At 42.0% G+C, this 16,360-nt stretch overlaps 1 protein-coding gene across 3 annotated transcripts in view; it reads left to right on the forward strand.

Annotated features, from left to right (window-relative positions):
- Positions 1-16,360, forward strand: part of rassf7a (Ras association domain family member 7a) — a 38,588-nt gene that overhangs the window by 606 nt on the left and 21,622 nt on the right. Inside the window, exons 2-3 of one of the 3 annotated variants that reach the window (XM_032523697.1) lie at positions 7,486-7,613; positions 16,099-16,262. The exons of 1 other annotated variant lie outside the window; for it this stretch is intronic. The gene's annotated coding sequence lies outside the window, so the exon portion shown is untranslated. The remainder of the gene's footprint in view (positions 1-7,485; positions 7,614-16,098; positions 16,263-16,360) is intronic. One more of the 3 variants, XM_032523696.1, reaches the window with a different exon arrangement.

Here is a 16,360-nt window from a genome sequence, read left to right on the forward strand (position 1 = left end):
CAGTGTCAGGTCAGATTGTGCAGGGATATTCGCATTTTGCATTAAATTAGCAATTAATTGTTTTTGTGTATTTGTTTCACAATATTAAAATACAACCATAGTTTATACTGCACAGCTCAATGAAATTGGCAGTTGAGGGAAGTAATACACTATTATTTCAATAACCCAACCGTTATTGATTAGTTTGAGAAAAATCCCTATTGTGTAAAATGAGATTGATTTTATTGAGGAACTTGTCATTTTATCAATTCCTTTTCTAGTTTGTCCCAGTGCGTCTATTGTTTGTCTGTTGATCGTAGTTCCTCCACTTCTTTGTCTTTTTCACTTTTACTCACCACTTGTTTAACTCTATCATGTTGTTCTCTTCCTTTTTCTTTATCTTTCCCACGTCACCGATTGACAGCATGTATAGCTCAACTTGTTGTTGCGGCCTCTTCATCTCTTGGCTATAAGCGTTTCCTACATGTTTTATTTATGTCTTCGGCTCAGTGTCAGTCTTAAAAACATAAGATAGTCCAAGAACTGGCATGTATAAGGTCTAGCCTTAGGGGCAGTTCGTCAGTTTGTAGGGAGTTGGGTTGGGACCAGATGGTCGCCGGTTCAAGTCCTCGTACAGACCAAAATACGGAGTGGATTGAATGCCACACTCAGGGTGCTGAAGCAGCACCGGTAGCTCACCAAATTCTCTCCATTAATGCATGAATAGGTCCTGAGTGTGTGTGTATTTCAGGGGCCTGTTGCACAAAAGTAGAATAAAGATATCCAGGATAAGTGAAAAAGCGCAGCTTGACTTAGTGTGATCCGCTAATTGCGGCTTAATCGGTTGCACGTTTCCCGAGCCAGGAGGAACAGGTGAAGCTATGCCAAGCCAGGTGGAGATAGCTGGGATAAGTGCACGTTCACGGCTTTCTTAAATACACCACGGTATCGATCCCAGATTTACTGATGCAGGAATGGAGAAGACGCATGCGGCATATGTTTCACCCAGTGAGCAGCAGCTTCTGATGGAAAGTAACGAGGAGCTGAAGAATATAATATGCAAAAAGGGAGAAACGGAGAGAAAAAGCCCAACAGAATATAGGGCACCGACTGAATGTGCAAGGATGTAAAAATATCTACTTAGCCTACTAGTCACTCCACATTTTTACAATGTTGTAGGCTGTTTCAATCGCTTTAAATATTCTAGTTTCATGTTTCTGTTTTTATATGATAAATGTGCTGGTTTTACCGTAAAGTGTCTTTTGAGTAGTAAAACACAATATAAATAAAGTGTATTATTATTTAGCCTACTTTGCCTTAAAAGTGAGCAGAGGGAATTAATGTTCCTCGGGAAATGTACCCTAAGGACTCTAGGCTTAATTTCAAACCCTTATTCACAACGCGAGGACATGTTTTACAACCATATGCACTTTGTACAATTAATGTTCATACAGAACAATCAGAAAGGGACAAAAACTAGTAAAAGAAGTAAGTGACTTCAATACACGCTGTGAACATATATGTAAAACAATATTCATGTTTTTTTTTATTCTTCTGACAAGTGACAGCACCAAAATAAAAAGATTAAGAAGCATTGTGGTGTTCCCGGTGTGATGAATGTAAACTACACTATATATGTACAGTAGGCTATGTAGGCCACGTTATTGGTCCAGGGATGTGAGACTATTGAGAAGGTTATAAAACCAAAGTAAGCTATAATAAACATTAGGCCTACATATTAAGGAGTTACACAAACTGTTCTTTTATTAGAGAAGGACAAGCAGCAAGAAAATGAAATCAATAATGTATTGGTCTCTGACCAGTCTGCCATTAGTATCATCTGGGAATATCGCTGCATTGTCCCACAATCTCCGGAGCGTCCTGTATAAACCTGAAGCTGAGACCACGGACGCTGTGCTGCTCATGTCTACTTTTACGGAGAGAGTTGACACTGACGTGACACAGGTCTGCTGGCAGGCAGCGGCCACTGGGCAGCAGTTGCACACCGGGCAGCGGCCACTGGGCAGCAGTCGCACACCAGGCAGCGGCCACTGGGCAGCAGTCGCACACCGGGCAGGGCAGCAGTCGCACACCAGGCAGCGGCCACTGGGCAGCAGTCGCACACCGGGCAGCGGCCACTGGGCAGCAGTCGCACACCGGGCAGCGGCCACTGGGCAGCAGTCGCACACCGGGCAGCGGCCACGGGCAGCAGTCGCACACCAGGCAGCGGCCACTGGGCAGCAGTCGCACACCGGGCAGCGGCCACTGGGCAGCAGTCGCACACCGGGCAGCGGCCACTGAGCAGCAGTCGCACACCGGGCAGGGCAGCAGTCGCACACCAGGCAGCGGCCACTGGGCAGCAGCTGTGCGCCAGGCAGCCTCGACACACTACCGTCCCACCGGGAAAAGTCTTGACTCTCCCGATTCCCACTCCGCATCTGGGTGCTAGTTCAGCCATTTCTAACCATCTGAACAACTGCAATAGAGTTTAAATCCAACTCATGACAACAATAGTGACAAATAACGCATGTTAATGAAAATAAAACGGAATACATTTAAAAGACAACGGAATAACTGTTAAACATGTTTATGTCGGACCAGAGCGGCAGCCGATTTAACACATGAGACTCCAGGATTAATCTTAGCCTGCCTGTTAGCCTGCTCTGGACCGGGCTAGCCGCAAAGAATAAATCTCCATGGTTACTTTGCTGGGTTTAATTCAACCTGGTTTTGTGCAACCGAGTCAAAGCTAAATTCATCCAGGATAACTTGAATATCCCGGCTTAATCCCTTAACCTGCTTTTGTGCAACAGGGCCCGGGCCTGTGTAATGACTAACAAAACATAATGTATAAATTATTATTAAATAAGTTCTTTTCTTGAAATTGTTATTATTCTTATCAGTGTTTCCTCTATGATGATTTTGTCGTGGCGGCCCACCACGGCAAAATTTCCGCCCCCACATTATCAGAAACGGGGCTGTACAACAGGCCGTCTACCGGTAGTGATTGTTCAGAGTGCATGTCGGAGAATAGCACGGACGCGTACGCTCTTCACACCACGAGCAGGCAGAAAAAAAAGAGTCTGTTGCTGTCTGGAGAATAACCAGCTGGTTGAGATTGCGTGTGTGCATTCTTGAGAACTGTAAGTCCTATAACTTATGTTGTCAGGTCACTTAAGCCTGTTGTATTAGTCTATAGTTCTTTCAAATGTAAGTTATCTGGTGATTTTCGTCGTTTGTATTCTTCGTCTGCCAGCTAAATTGCATGTGGCTGTTGATTCAATATAAAAGCGCTTGTTAGTTCATTTTACCACCTTTTCTTATCTGTGTGACGTTTTTGTTACAGAATAATGACTTTGTTTTGATACTAATAAGTTGCATTTTAAAATGTATTTAGTTAATTTTATTTTATTTGTTTTTATCCAAACAAAGGAGAGCCTTGGGGGATTTTGGCCTCCCTTGCGTACTCTAAATAATTACTGTTATGTATTTCTGTATCTGGGAATTGACTTATGCTTATTGCTGCAGTAGAAATGTTTTTAATGTTTTGCCATAATATATTAACCTCTTTGTACCCTACACTGTATACAATCCCTCCAGGGTCACCACTCATCTGTCCAGCTGCTCAGTACTAGAACACAAACACACACACACACACACACACACACACTTACTTTATCATTATCTAATCTGAACAGTCGTAGAGGAAAACTATACGTAGACTACCAGCTGTCTTGTAATATCAAGAACCAAACATCACATATTTGACTTAGCTTCATGATAGTGTAAATGTAGCCCCACAGGCACGGTTTAGATTTTTCTCTTCAGCCCAATACAATACAGTCTTAAGCAGAATGGATGGACAGTTTAGTGAATAAAGAGCAGCTTGCACATACAGAAAGTTATTATTCCCCAAACTTGTGAAGCAGACTGCTGTCAGTGTCATTTCATGATTAGGTTAATCTCCAGGTTGTATGTTCTATTTTTCAAGAATATGACAAGAATTTGCAGTAAGCCCAGAGCCAGAATGTGCCTACTATCTATTGACAAGCTGGTACAGGATGTTTAATCCTCAGTAGTCCTCAATTACTTTTTTTTTCTTCTTCCTTTAAAAGAGAGAGAGAAAAAAAAAAAAAATCAAATCAATGGAGGCTTAGTCTTGTCATTTCTGCCCATGGGTTGGATACTGTCAGGTTTGTCACCTTCCCTTGCCCTGGCCCATCAGCTATCCTGTCACATTCGCTCTAAAGAGGTAATTGGGCCACTTTTCACTTGCTAAATGCTTTTTAGAGAATGAGCTCTGCCTGCCACAGGGCAATTTACTGGCGCTGAGGCGATATATTACAAGGCAGATGATTGTGTTCAAGTGTACAGTATATTGCTGAGAAAGTGATAGATGTGTGATTTCAGTCTGAGTAATAAACCCCTTGTCTAACATTGGTAGACTGTATAGTTACAGTTCTGTTAGGAATGTACCCTGGAGAACCTCACTGTAATTTAGTTTACTACCCTGGGCAGATGCCATTTTGCATCGTAAAAAAACCCAATTTTAAAATGAAAAAAGCTTTTGAGACTTGGGAAGAAAGTGAAGTTTACTCATACAAATGGCACAATAAAATGTATCAGTATTTTTCTCTTTGTTTAGAAGGCTTTCAGATTATACTATCCTGCAAACTTCTCAGACTGAGTGGGATCATACTACGGCTAACATTTACTGGTGAGATTATTTGGGTCGGATGGAATGAGAAAACTTCTATGCAAAATGTGTTTTCAGCACTCTTCAGGCGTCTGCTAATATTGAATAAAATTAGTCCACCATAAAAAGGGATTTCTGCATCGCTGCTTTTTGCAGCTGAAGTGACTCAGCTGGCTTCATTGGGCTCTGACTGCTTGCAAAGGGGTTCTTCAATATGAAGGTCACGGTCTGTGCTGTGATTGAGGGTAGAGATTCTAAAGCCCCTTGAGGTTTTTCTTCCGTTTCCTTTTTGGGGACCTTATTTGTGCATTTTTGTTTTCAGCCTTGTCACTACCCGAAGTGAGTCGAGTCAGACCGGCTCTGGTCAAGTGCAGATTCTCAGATTTAAACAGTTGTAGGGAATTGAGAACCCAAATGCAGAGACAATGGCAGGCAGGAGAAGCTCGTAGCGAGGATTTATTGACAAAAAAACAAAAACAAAACAGGGTACGTACCACAAGGCAAAAATGAAGAAAACACAAGGGGTCCAATATTGAGGAAGGCAAAAAAAAAAGGTCAAAATCCCAGAAAAGTCCACAGAGAAAAGGATATTAAAAAACCAGGCACAGGGAAGCTACAACACTGACCAGGAGAACACAAACAAACACAGTAACACTAACAATGAGCTGACAACAAGACTAAATACAGAGGGTAACGAGGTAGCAAGACGCAGGTGAGACAAGGGCTGGGAAACAGGTGAAAGACATCAGACAATCACAAGGGCGGGAAAACTAAGGCAGGAAGTAAAACTAAACGACGGCCCAGAGAACAAGACTATCACAATAAAACATGAAACAGAACATATGCGAGACACTCACACATATCCAAGACAGAAACTACAACAAGAGAGCGACGAAGGAGTAAGACAAAAAAAAAAAAACATGAACAAGGAAACAGAAAATAAACAAAACAAGACAAAAAATTACACAATCACAAGACAGAAAACCAGGCTAAGAAATTAAGACAAGAAAACAGACTACCACAATAAGACAAGACAAAACACCCAAACTGTGACATAACGTGTCATACTGAAATTTGTGAAATCCATAAAATAATAAACTTTTGTAATTACAAACAATAACCGAAGATGGAAATATTAAAAAAAAAAATTTGCTATCAAAGATTGTTTAATTGCCAACGTTAGCTCAAAACGCCATTCTAGTGACAGCCTTTGCTGCGGTTGATTGCTAACATGTAGCCAGCAAAAAGTAAGTAGGTCCATTTTTACTGGATTGACATTACAGAAGTCTCTTGTTAGCATCATGTAGGCTACTTGTTGCAAGTGACTCCCAGCCTGCCTATGGTCCCCCAGTGGCTAGAAATGAGTCAGTGTAAACCGAGCCCTGGGTATCCTGCTCTGCCTTTGAGAAAATGAAAGCTGAGATGGGCCGATCTGGAATCTTGCCCCTTATGAGGTCATTTAGGGGGGAGGTTACCTCCCCTTTCTCTGCTTTGCCTGACCAGAGAATTTGGCCCACCCATGAGGGAGAGACATCATGGCTTTCAAAAGAGCAAAATGGCAGTTGGTCAAAGCCACACCCCCAGCCTCTACCTTGCCCCCCCCCCCTCTCCCCCTCAAAAGCTACAGACTCAGAAATGGCACATACTAAGGAAAGCTCATTGTGGGACTGGCTCTAGTGGCTGTAATTCTGCACCAAGGCTGAATTTTGGGAAAGAGTCTTCAGATATGGTATTAGGGGACCACTAATATGTATATAAAAGAGACTTCAGATACACTATTAGGGGACCACTAAAGTCTATAATAAAAGCATCCAAAGAGCACCATGTCATGGAACATTTAAAAGGTGGCCCTGCTGTGTAAAAAAATCTATCTTAAAGAATAATTCCTAATCCTTACTGAAAATACAATTTTAAATGTTTTAACAACCTACGTGGAAATAGTAACAAATGAAGCATCACAAGTCATGCATTTGTTATAATCTGAACCCTACTATAGCATTTAACAGAAATATCTACTGATAACCAACCGACTAAACCTACGCTTTAACTTGTGCTTCCTGATTGATTTCACCTAATGTGATGAAAGTATGAATGAAAGAATGTGACAAAATCAGGTAACTTTCAAAAGTGCTTTTTGATGGTCAATACAATAAGGGTTGAACACAGTGTGGGAAGAAACTTCTTCCTGAATGTTTTGAACGTCTGTATATAAATAGCCCAATATGGGAGTAGATAGGTAATGTCTGAGTGTGTCAGCTAGATATAGAGCTGTACCATTAGTGTCACACTGTGCTGCTCAGCATTATTCCTCTTAGCAAAAAATAAAAAGGCTACAGCCAAGCACTTTGGTAGAAAGCTGCGGTGGGGAAGATGAGTTGGAGATAGTTTGCTCCTCCTTGCAGTTATGGTTTGGGAGTCAGGCCTGGTGACCTGTTCCCTGCACTGTAACCCAACTCACTATCTGCTTTACTTCACTTCATTTTCACTTTTTCTTGTCTTTTTTTTTTTCTTTCTGCCCTTGTCTTTTTGTATTCCCCCTTCTTTATCGCCCTCCAGCCCCCCAACACCATACTTCTTTTTATTGTCTTCCCTCCTCACTCCGTGCAAAGGGAGTGGTGTTTTGGCATGTCATGTGACTTTTTGTCTGAACACAATTGCCGGTGTTTTCCATTGGTCGATTTTCTTTGAAAGAGCGTTGGTTTCCTGGGTGACGGGGAATGGCGGCACCACTTCACTTTTCTCTACAGCTCCCCCCCCACCCCCATCTGCTGTGCTCTAAACCGGTCTCTCTCTGTCCCTCTGTTGCACAGGCTGTGGTGGATCAGGTAGCCCGTGAGCACGACACACAGACAGTGACAGGGCTGTGTGGCTCTTCCTCCTCTCCCTCTTCTCCTTTTTCATCGGGCGGGCAGTCACAGAGACCATTAGTCTGCAGGAGGTGAGTGTTAGTTTTTTTCACTGAGTGGTTTCTTTTTTAGTGGAACACATGCCTGGACTTGGTTTCAACACTGCAAAAAAAATCATACAATGTAGAGGGCATATGTGTCATTGATTAAACAGTGACTTATTGTTTTAAAGTTAAATCTAACTTAATCTTTGTTTATGTGACAGGCCGTTATTAGTCCTATGAATATGATAACATGGTTTGAACATGTTAAGGAAAATGCACGCTTAACAGTGTGACCATTAGGGGTGGCACGGTTCACAAAAGCCACGGTCCGGTTTGTATCACGGTTTTCGGTTCTGTACGGTTTTTGTTGTTATTTTTACTTTTAATCTTTAACACTCCAGAAATATACTTCAGCATATGCTATATAGCTTAATTATCCAAAATGTGGGATATAGTATTAAAAAATAGTTCATATCCTATATTCATGCACAAACTGAATTTGACTTGACTTTAAGCACATTATTGGGCCGTCTCTGAGGAAAGCTAGGTGAGATTTTAACACGGCAAGAGGAATACATCGATGATTTCAACAAGCTTTTCATTTATTTGGCAAAAAGGAGGATGTGTATTGCCATCTACAGGAACTTATGTTCCTTTTTTAGTAAACAAAGATTGAAATATTACAAAATATCTATTGAAATAACTTGTTATCAAACTGCCAACTTTAGTGTAGCTCTTACAAAAATTGTATCCTTTAAAAGAGAAGAGGGGAACTCTTAAAGCTCCTGTCTTTTGAATAAGTCAGAATATGTTAAACATAATGTATAATTCTTTAAAAATAAATACAAATGTAACTTATTTTGGGAATAAAATTACTCTGGGCTGAGGTTTCCTTACCAAAAAGCCTCAGGATGCTGCACATGTTGGTATAATATGATAATGGCTGGTGGATTTAAGACAAAAAATAATAATTTATTAAAAGAATCAAATTGAACATGTCTGTCAGTGGCTCGTTGATCTTTACGTTGTTAGTTAGTTTCCTATCCTGGCCTGGGACACACATTCATACGGTTTGATAAAGGACTTATTGGACTTTAACTTATCAAAACTTACAATAACGAGTGTAACTGTCCTCAATTTAGGTCATCCTGTACTACGTCTCATGTCCATTTTTTCCTGCATCCACAGTGTGTGTGTGTGTGTGTGTGTGTGTTTGTGTGTGTGTTTGTGTGTGCGTGCGTATCAGTTGTGGGGGGAACTGAGCTGTCCCCGCCCGCTGCAGAGAGCCGACAGGATTGAAACAGCGGCCGCTTCAGCGTCTTTAGAGTGAAAAAAACGTTTTGGTACATTGATGTTAAAATGTAAACAGGTTGGCAGGATGGTCTGAAATGTTTTACACCGTGTTTTGCTCTGCGTTTTGTTGGTAACATGTCCACACCTCTTCTTTGCCGCCAAAGGGAAACACACTGTCTGAGGTCACATATGGGCACGAGGCTACCTTGCACAAGTGACAAACCGTGTGACGCACACCCGAGACAAGCGAACCGAACGGTTTGGGTGGTTTCTCATGAACCGTTCCACCCCTAGTGACCATGTAAGATTATGTGATGTTAACTGATAATGAATCATTCAGAAATTATTTTCAGCAGCAGTATGATCAGTATGATTACTATAAACTGTGTGCTGGCGTGATATTGTTATTTAAATGTCCAACAGGACAGACTTTGACTTGAACCATGTGTAGATAACTCGGTCAAGATGGGCCAACGTTATTTCTCTGCTGTAATAAGAGCTGCACAGTAGGCTTAGTTCCTTTTTATGTTCCATGAAATATTCAACAGCTGTGTGCGCTCTCCGCTCTGCTCAAACACAGTATGGGTTGTGTTTGGGAATCGGGCCACTTTGTGAGGATTTTCTGGCATGATTACTGTCCTGAAGTGGTGCCCTCTCTGCACCCTTGGTTGGGCTCCACCAACCAGGTGGTCGCGTCTGTGTTGGGTTACCGTGGCAACGCTGAAAACGGGCTCCCTGCCCCTCCCTCAGGTGCACTTTATCTGATGACCTGAAGGATCCTTTGTACATACAAACACACACACATGCCAGCATCTGTTAGCTGACACTTGACCCCTTACATAGACAAGGGACACTTGAAAGAAGAGTCTGCCAGTGGCAGGAATGACTTATTTTAGTAAGAATAATAAGTTTAAGTTTGCTGCATACTATATCCACAGAATTTTAAAAGCCGCATGGGCTTAAGTAGTCCCTTTCATGCTTTTTTTCAGCAGGTTAGCCTCCTCAGGCTATACTTGTATCTTTGTGTAAACAATAAAGCTATTTATGTCTGCCTGTTGACCTTAGACCACCTCACGCATGTGAAGAGTCTGGAGTCTCATTGAAGCCCATCTTTTTGTGTAAAGTCATGCATCAAGGCCTGCTGAAAAAGGAAAGAGCCAACATATTTTTTATGACACAAATTGGACCAAGTCTTGTTACCTGCAGGCATATGTTTTTAATTTAAGGGTGCACAGTCAGATATAGGGCTGCACGCTATGAGGAAAATGTCTAATTACTATTATTTTTTATCTAAAATGATTCACGATATTGGAGGGAACAATCATTTTTGTGTTATTCTCATTTTCATTGAAAAATATTAAATTGAAAAGGATTTGTAGGCCCGGACGTCTCTGCAGCACCACAATACTTTGTTCAGTATGGTTGGACACATATTTTGCCTTAACCAAATATGGTGCCCCCCTACGATTTGGATATTGCACTAGTCCACATTGCAATTTTGATAAAGTTGCAATTAATTGTGCAGCCCTATGGCCTGTCAATCAAACTATTTTCATGACGATGATGACTTAGACATACCAATTGCTTGTCTGTATTGAATGTTTGGAGATTCATAAAGCGAGAAGGAAGAAGGACTCAAATGTGTGTCATTGATCAGCCGCCTTTTATCGCACAGCTGATGCAACCAGGAGGAAACTGCCACTGAGGCCTTGTTGTTGCTTCTGACGGGCTGCCATGATGTCACCACTGCTGACCCGACAATCCTAAAATTCCTGCTGTTAGGGTTTTACGCAGACGTGAAGGGGAGGATGTGGGAGATATGTGGGAGAGATGCTCAGACATTGCACACATATGGCCTTTGTCTAAGCGCTGATTAGTGGTGTGGCATATCCACCGACACACACACACACACGTACGCCATTAATTCAGTCCCATGCACATGCCCACTCCAGCACACTCACTCAGACCATCTAGCGACCCGATAAAGATGGTGATGGCAGTCTCACCGGCCTCGTTAAAATTCAACAGGTCTTCAAGTGTCTGTGCTTGAAGTTCTGCTGATTCCCTTTTTGCATATATCCTCTGCTTCGAACCGAAATGTCTGTTGTTAAAATGGTATGATTTGAAAAGTCCATCATCAAGTCTTTGGATGTGTGTAAGAGGCCATGCAGACATTTCTCTTCTCGTGTGTGTGCTTTTAGGCCATAATTGTAGCTACAAAACACGTTCTTACTACCATAACACAGATACAGCTTTCCTTTGATCCAGGAAAGCCACCGAAGGAAAGAGATAACAGGCTCGGTGCAGTTAAAGCTTTTAAATGCTGTTTTTCCTGCAGGTGTTTGGATAGCCCTTTCCCCCCAGACACTGAGCGGAATAGACCAGTGTTGTAAACAGTGTTTTGAATAAACGGACAGAAAAGTGTGGGGGACATCTAAGTCTAAATGGAGGACAAATGGAAAAGCATTCAGACTCGACAACAAGATGTCAGAAAACATTGTCAGACAGACAAACTACAGGCGGAGGCATGTAGATAGAGGGACTGGGCGTCAGTGAGTGTGACCGGGGGCCTCTCCCTCGCTCTGTGTGGGGCTTACGGAAGCTTTTGTTCACCTCCGACCCCTGACCTGCTCCCACCTGATAGCTCCCCTGTCACTAACTAGCATTTCCTCTGCATCCAGTGGCTTTTTGTTTTTTACTGAGATCATCATTAAATCAGCAGTTCCAACCCCCACGCAGCGCAATATCTCATCTTGGCTACTCTTTGTTTCTTTGCTCTGTCGATGCACAAGGCAAACCTTGACCAGGGTTGTAGCCTGTGGTTTGGGTTCTCATTCTGTCCTGAGAAATCCTCAGCTTAGCCCGGACCTGAGGCTTGTACGGTGGGGGTCGCGGGCAGCAGTGTCTTGTTGACTTTGACTCTCTTTTGTTCCCTGGCTCACTTGCACTTTTTACATGGGAAAGACACAGAGACAAATGAAAAGGCCCGCCGTCAACATCCCATCCAAATTGTGTATGAGTGAAAAGTTGAAGGCTCCATGACACAGCTTTCTCCCAGTGCCAATCAGGCTGGCTGTCGCCTATTTCCATTTACTGATAAGAGTAGCACAGTGGGACACTAATGGCACAGCTTTATCTCACAGAGTATGCACAGAGTATGACTATACATCTAGAAGTAAGATGAGTAGGAGAAGTAGGATGAAAACAACTTGGCTTTGCTAGAGGGGATGAAGGAAGGAGATGAGACATTCTGAGGTACTAGTTCGCTACTTCCAGCCACTTGAAAGCATCGAAGGACAACGTTGCAGTTTAGGAGTTAGGTCCACATTGGTTTCCTCTGTAAAAATAACTTTTCATATAGCCCCAAAAATGCAGTGTGAGAAGGGCTTTTTTTGAATGGTGGCAACTTAGTCCTGTGCCAGTCTGGACTGGTTCTGAATAAAAAGGGAGAGAATGAGTTGTGCCGGAGTGCAGCCAACTTGTCCTGACAACTTGGAAGCTGCTAAAAGTCAATCGAGATTCTCTTATGTATGGGCTTCGTGCCATCTGAAGAGTGTTCTGAGAGAGCGAAAAAATAAGCCGAAATTTTTTTTTTTTCTGGCGGAATGCACGGTTTGTTAACCAGCAGTGTATATGGTGATCCAATTGATCCTCTTTTCCTGTCTTTCTCACTTTGTACTCCCCTGTTATCTCTTTGTCCTCAGGTTCACCTTGACAGTGTATTTTCAGTACAGCTGTTGTTGTTTGTAGGGAGATAATACAGTGACATGCATTTGCTTCCAAAACATGAATCATCCTCTGAGACAGGTTTTCTGGGAAGAAAACAAAAGTCTTTGTCTGTTCTTGGTGTGGGATGTGCTATATTTATGTCTTAACAGTACAATTACCTTTGCTGGTGAAAGCCATCTCGCTTGTCATAATGATACACAAGACATAGCTACACTACTGGAGCAACAGCACTGGCCTGACCATAATTAGACAGCAATGCTATACTTAGGCATGTTTGGCAAAAACAGAGCATTACTACCTTGCTTTGCTTGCATTATGAAAACCGATGTCAACAAAAGTTCGGGTTTTTGTCACTTGTTTAGGCTTCTGAAAACAGAGCTGTGTCTGCTCTCATTCCATTCACTGTCCAGGCTGTAGTCGTCACTGACCTGTTGTCCACCTGTTGAAAGCTGTTTTTAGTGAAAGGCTGAATAAATAAAGAGTGAAGAAGGGGTGGGGGTTTCAACAGGGAAGACGGGAAGGGGTGAGCTGTGGCAGCAACTTAATGCTGTTCATTCTTGGTGAATAATGGCTAACAAAGACACTATCAGCATGCATTCCCCCCCTCTGCTCCCTTCCACAGAACCTACTGAACTGCTTCCAGTTCCCAAACGGCCTATTTCTCAGCCTGGGAACCATCTTCCTGTCTCGTCTGAGCTGAGTTGTGGCTGACTCGACACTCTTTGGACAAATTTAAACCTACTATCACTTGTCGAGGTGTTAACTCAATGGTAGTTGGTGACTGAAAACAGTGAAATAGCTATTCAGGGTATGGAGTTGAGTAAATGTAAATGTAAGTTGAGTGCATTTTCAGGTTTTGTGCAACAGTGATAAATGGTTCAAGAAGTACAAAAATGGGGAGGATTTCTTCTTAAAGCGTGTGTTTTCAAGCTTTTTAGACCTTGTCTTTGTTTGTTTTTTTTTAGCTTTCTTTGCTGAATACAGAGGGAGGGTGGAGGAGGAGGAGGAAAGGGGGTTGCAAGAATGTTTGAGTCGAGCAGAAAAAGAAGGGATGATATGTGGGGTTTGACAAGGAGGGTGGGATGAGGGAGGCACAGCAGTGGGAGGTGCCCTGAAGAATGCCTGGAAGGTGTCAGAGAGGTCTGGGAGGCTTTGCACTGATAATCCTCCACATCACATTACAATACCCTCACCCACCACTCTGATTTCAGCCCAGTTGTCTTTGCATCTTCAGACTCTCAAACCGATGATGAGGACTCACCGCCTGTTAACCATTGCTCTAGTCATGTCTTACAAAAGAACACGAGCAGGGTGTGGTTGTGACGATGGACAAGCACAGGACCACTGAAGTCATAGTCTGTCAAGATCCATAAAGTGTACTTACTGCTCAGTTTTTAAAATGTCACTCCTCCTTGGCACCTTAGCCTTTTCTCCGTGTGGCCTTTAGTAGCTTAGCAATGCCTCAGGAGCCCCCCCCCCCCCCCCAACAGTGTGGTTCAAGTGATTTGTCAGACAACACAGCTCAGAGATGTGCCAAAAGCTTTGCTTTATAGGCCGAACAGAGAAACAGTTCACATGGATGTGAACCGACTCTCTGCGGGCCTCTATGACACAGCCTGGCTGAAAGCTACGGCATTCTTCTCAGTGGTCTTTTTTGTGCATGATTTAATGCATCAAATTAATGCAATTAATCTAAGACATTTATTTTTGGAACGTCTGCTTGATGCAATGTGCACACTGGTTATTAGGCCCTGTGACTGCATGTGCTCATTAGTCAGATCAAAATTCAATCTGATGTCAGATAAAGGAAAGGTAAACACAAGGACGAAGTAGGTATTGTTGATGGTCCGATGCTGTTGAGTGAAAGGTAAAATGTTTTAGTGGATTCTGAAGCTGGTGTCATCTTCTCTTTTCCACTTTTGTCTGACTTGTTTTTTAAACCTAAAAAAATGTCCCTCTCTGGACTTTTTTGCCACCAAATTCTTACATATGTCGTGATAAGCATTAGTTTTAGTATTAATTATTTACTGCTATAGTGTGTAGTTTCTGCCTCCCCCATGAGCCTTCCGTGCTCGCGCACCCACTACCTCCACCACACTAGTAGCCGAGGACACGGAGGATAAAAAAAGGATAGATTCTTCAGAAGTTGTAATTATCTTAACTCGAGTTTCTGCGTGCAAAAGTCACCGGACGACACAATCTTCTGAACATACTGAGAAATACAGAGAGAGTTGTGTGGAGCTGATAGTGATTATTAGCTTTGTAGCAACTTATTTGGCAATGGCTTGAAAGTAACAGCTGCTCATTAATATCCAAAACTTACGCATTAAAGCTTTATTGTCCTTAGTTAACCCAAGGAAAATAAGCAAACTTAAAGTAACAGAATTCTGAGACATAAAGTAGCCATAGTTGCATAACAAATGACAAATTGACCAGAAAGAAGTATAAAATGTGGGTTAAAACAACAACCGGAATAATATACACCACGATAGGCTTTATCACAGGTACAATATATCTGTAACACCGTATATATTGGCCGAAAAGTGACAAGAAAAAAGCATACAGGATTGCCAAAGATATATTTGAGGTAGTTTAGAAACAGTGATGTCATAGTCCTTCCACCAGAGAGCACTGACAAGTTCATTTCTTCGCTGTAAAATGTCCTGCTCACAACAATATCTTGGTCACTGTCTTTAAAAAAACAACTGATTTGAGGGGGAAAAACCTTTTGTTTATGTTATGTTTTATATAAAAAATCAATTTCCACAGATATATAGTATATATGATTTATATTTATATTTGTTTCATTAAAAAAAAATCCAGGTTAACAAGTGCTTTAATAACACCAGTTAAGCATGCCTGTACCTTCTAAAAGCTTTATTATAGTTTATTTTACCCATCCATAATCATGTTCATTTTGTACACCAGCAGTTTATTGCATGACAGAGCAGGATTTACTTTACTGCTTTATATGCTTATTCATAGGATTTTACTATTCATTATCATATGCACACAGTCTGCAGGCTAATATGTTTTATGTTTACTCTGTGCTGTATTTATTTAAAAATGTTCTGTTTCTGTCATGGACAGTCTCACTTTTGTTTTAGATTTATTAAATCTGCTTGGTATCGGGTTTCAGTGGCTTCAGTCTTTAGTTTCAGGTTTAGGGGGGATGGTAAGGGAGAAAAAAAAGACAAATAATGGTTCAAATGTCAGATTTCGGGAGATGTGATGATAAAGAGGGAAGAGGTGTCAATAGAAAAAAAAAGGGGTCAGCTTATGCTGAGGGGCTCCCACACATTCTGTCTAACCCATTGGTCACGCAAGTCTTAGATCTGTGTTTGTGTGTGGGAGGGGGCTGTGGGGATAGAAGGTTCAGGATTGTGGCATTGTTTCATAAATTAATGTTGAGTAGTGATAATAATTGAGTAGGCGTTTGTTTTGTCCATGCGTTGCTCTCTGGACCAGGGTGGTCAGATTTGTGTGACATCATTCTCTCATTTTACCACAGGGTGTTGTCCAACTCCAACACAGATTCACGCGCAGTTTCTCCAACCGCACCTGGTCTGCCGGACTATGACCTCATTCCAGGAAAAGGAAGAAAATCACCTGACAGACTCATTTGTTTAATCAGCTGTTCATGTGAGGCAACAGGGTGGCTATCTCAACCCTCAGGTACTAGACCGGACTAAGAGTGGATGCAAAGAGTTTCAAGTTGTTTTTTTTCCTGCTCTTATCTCTGAGCTTTCTTACATGCAGCCCTTTGTGTCATT

Source organism: Etheostoma spectabile, chromosome 8 (assembly GCF_008692095.1).
Source record: "Etheostoma spectabile isolate EspeVRDwgs_2016 chromosome 8, UIUC_Espe_1.0, whole genome shotgun sequence".
NCBI lineage: Eukaryota > Metazoa > Chordata > Actinopteri > Perciformes > Percidae > Etheostoma > Etheostoma spectabile.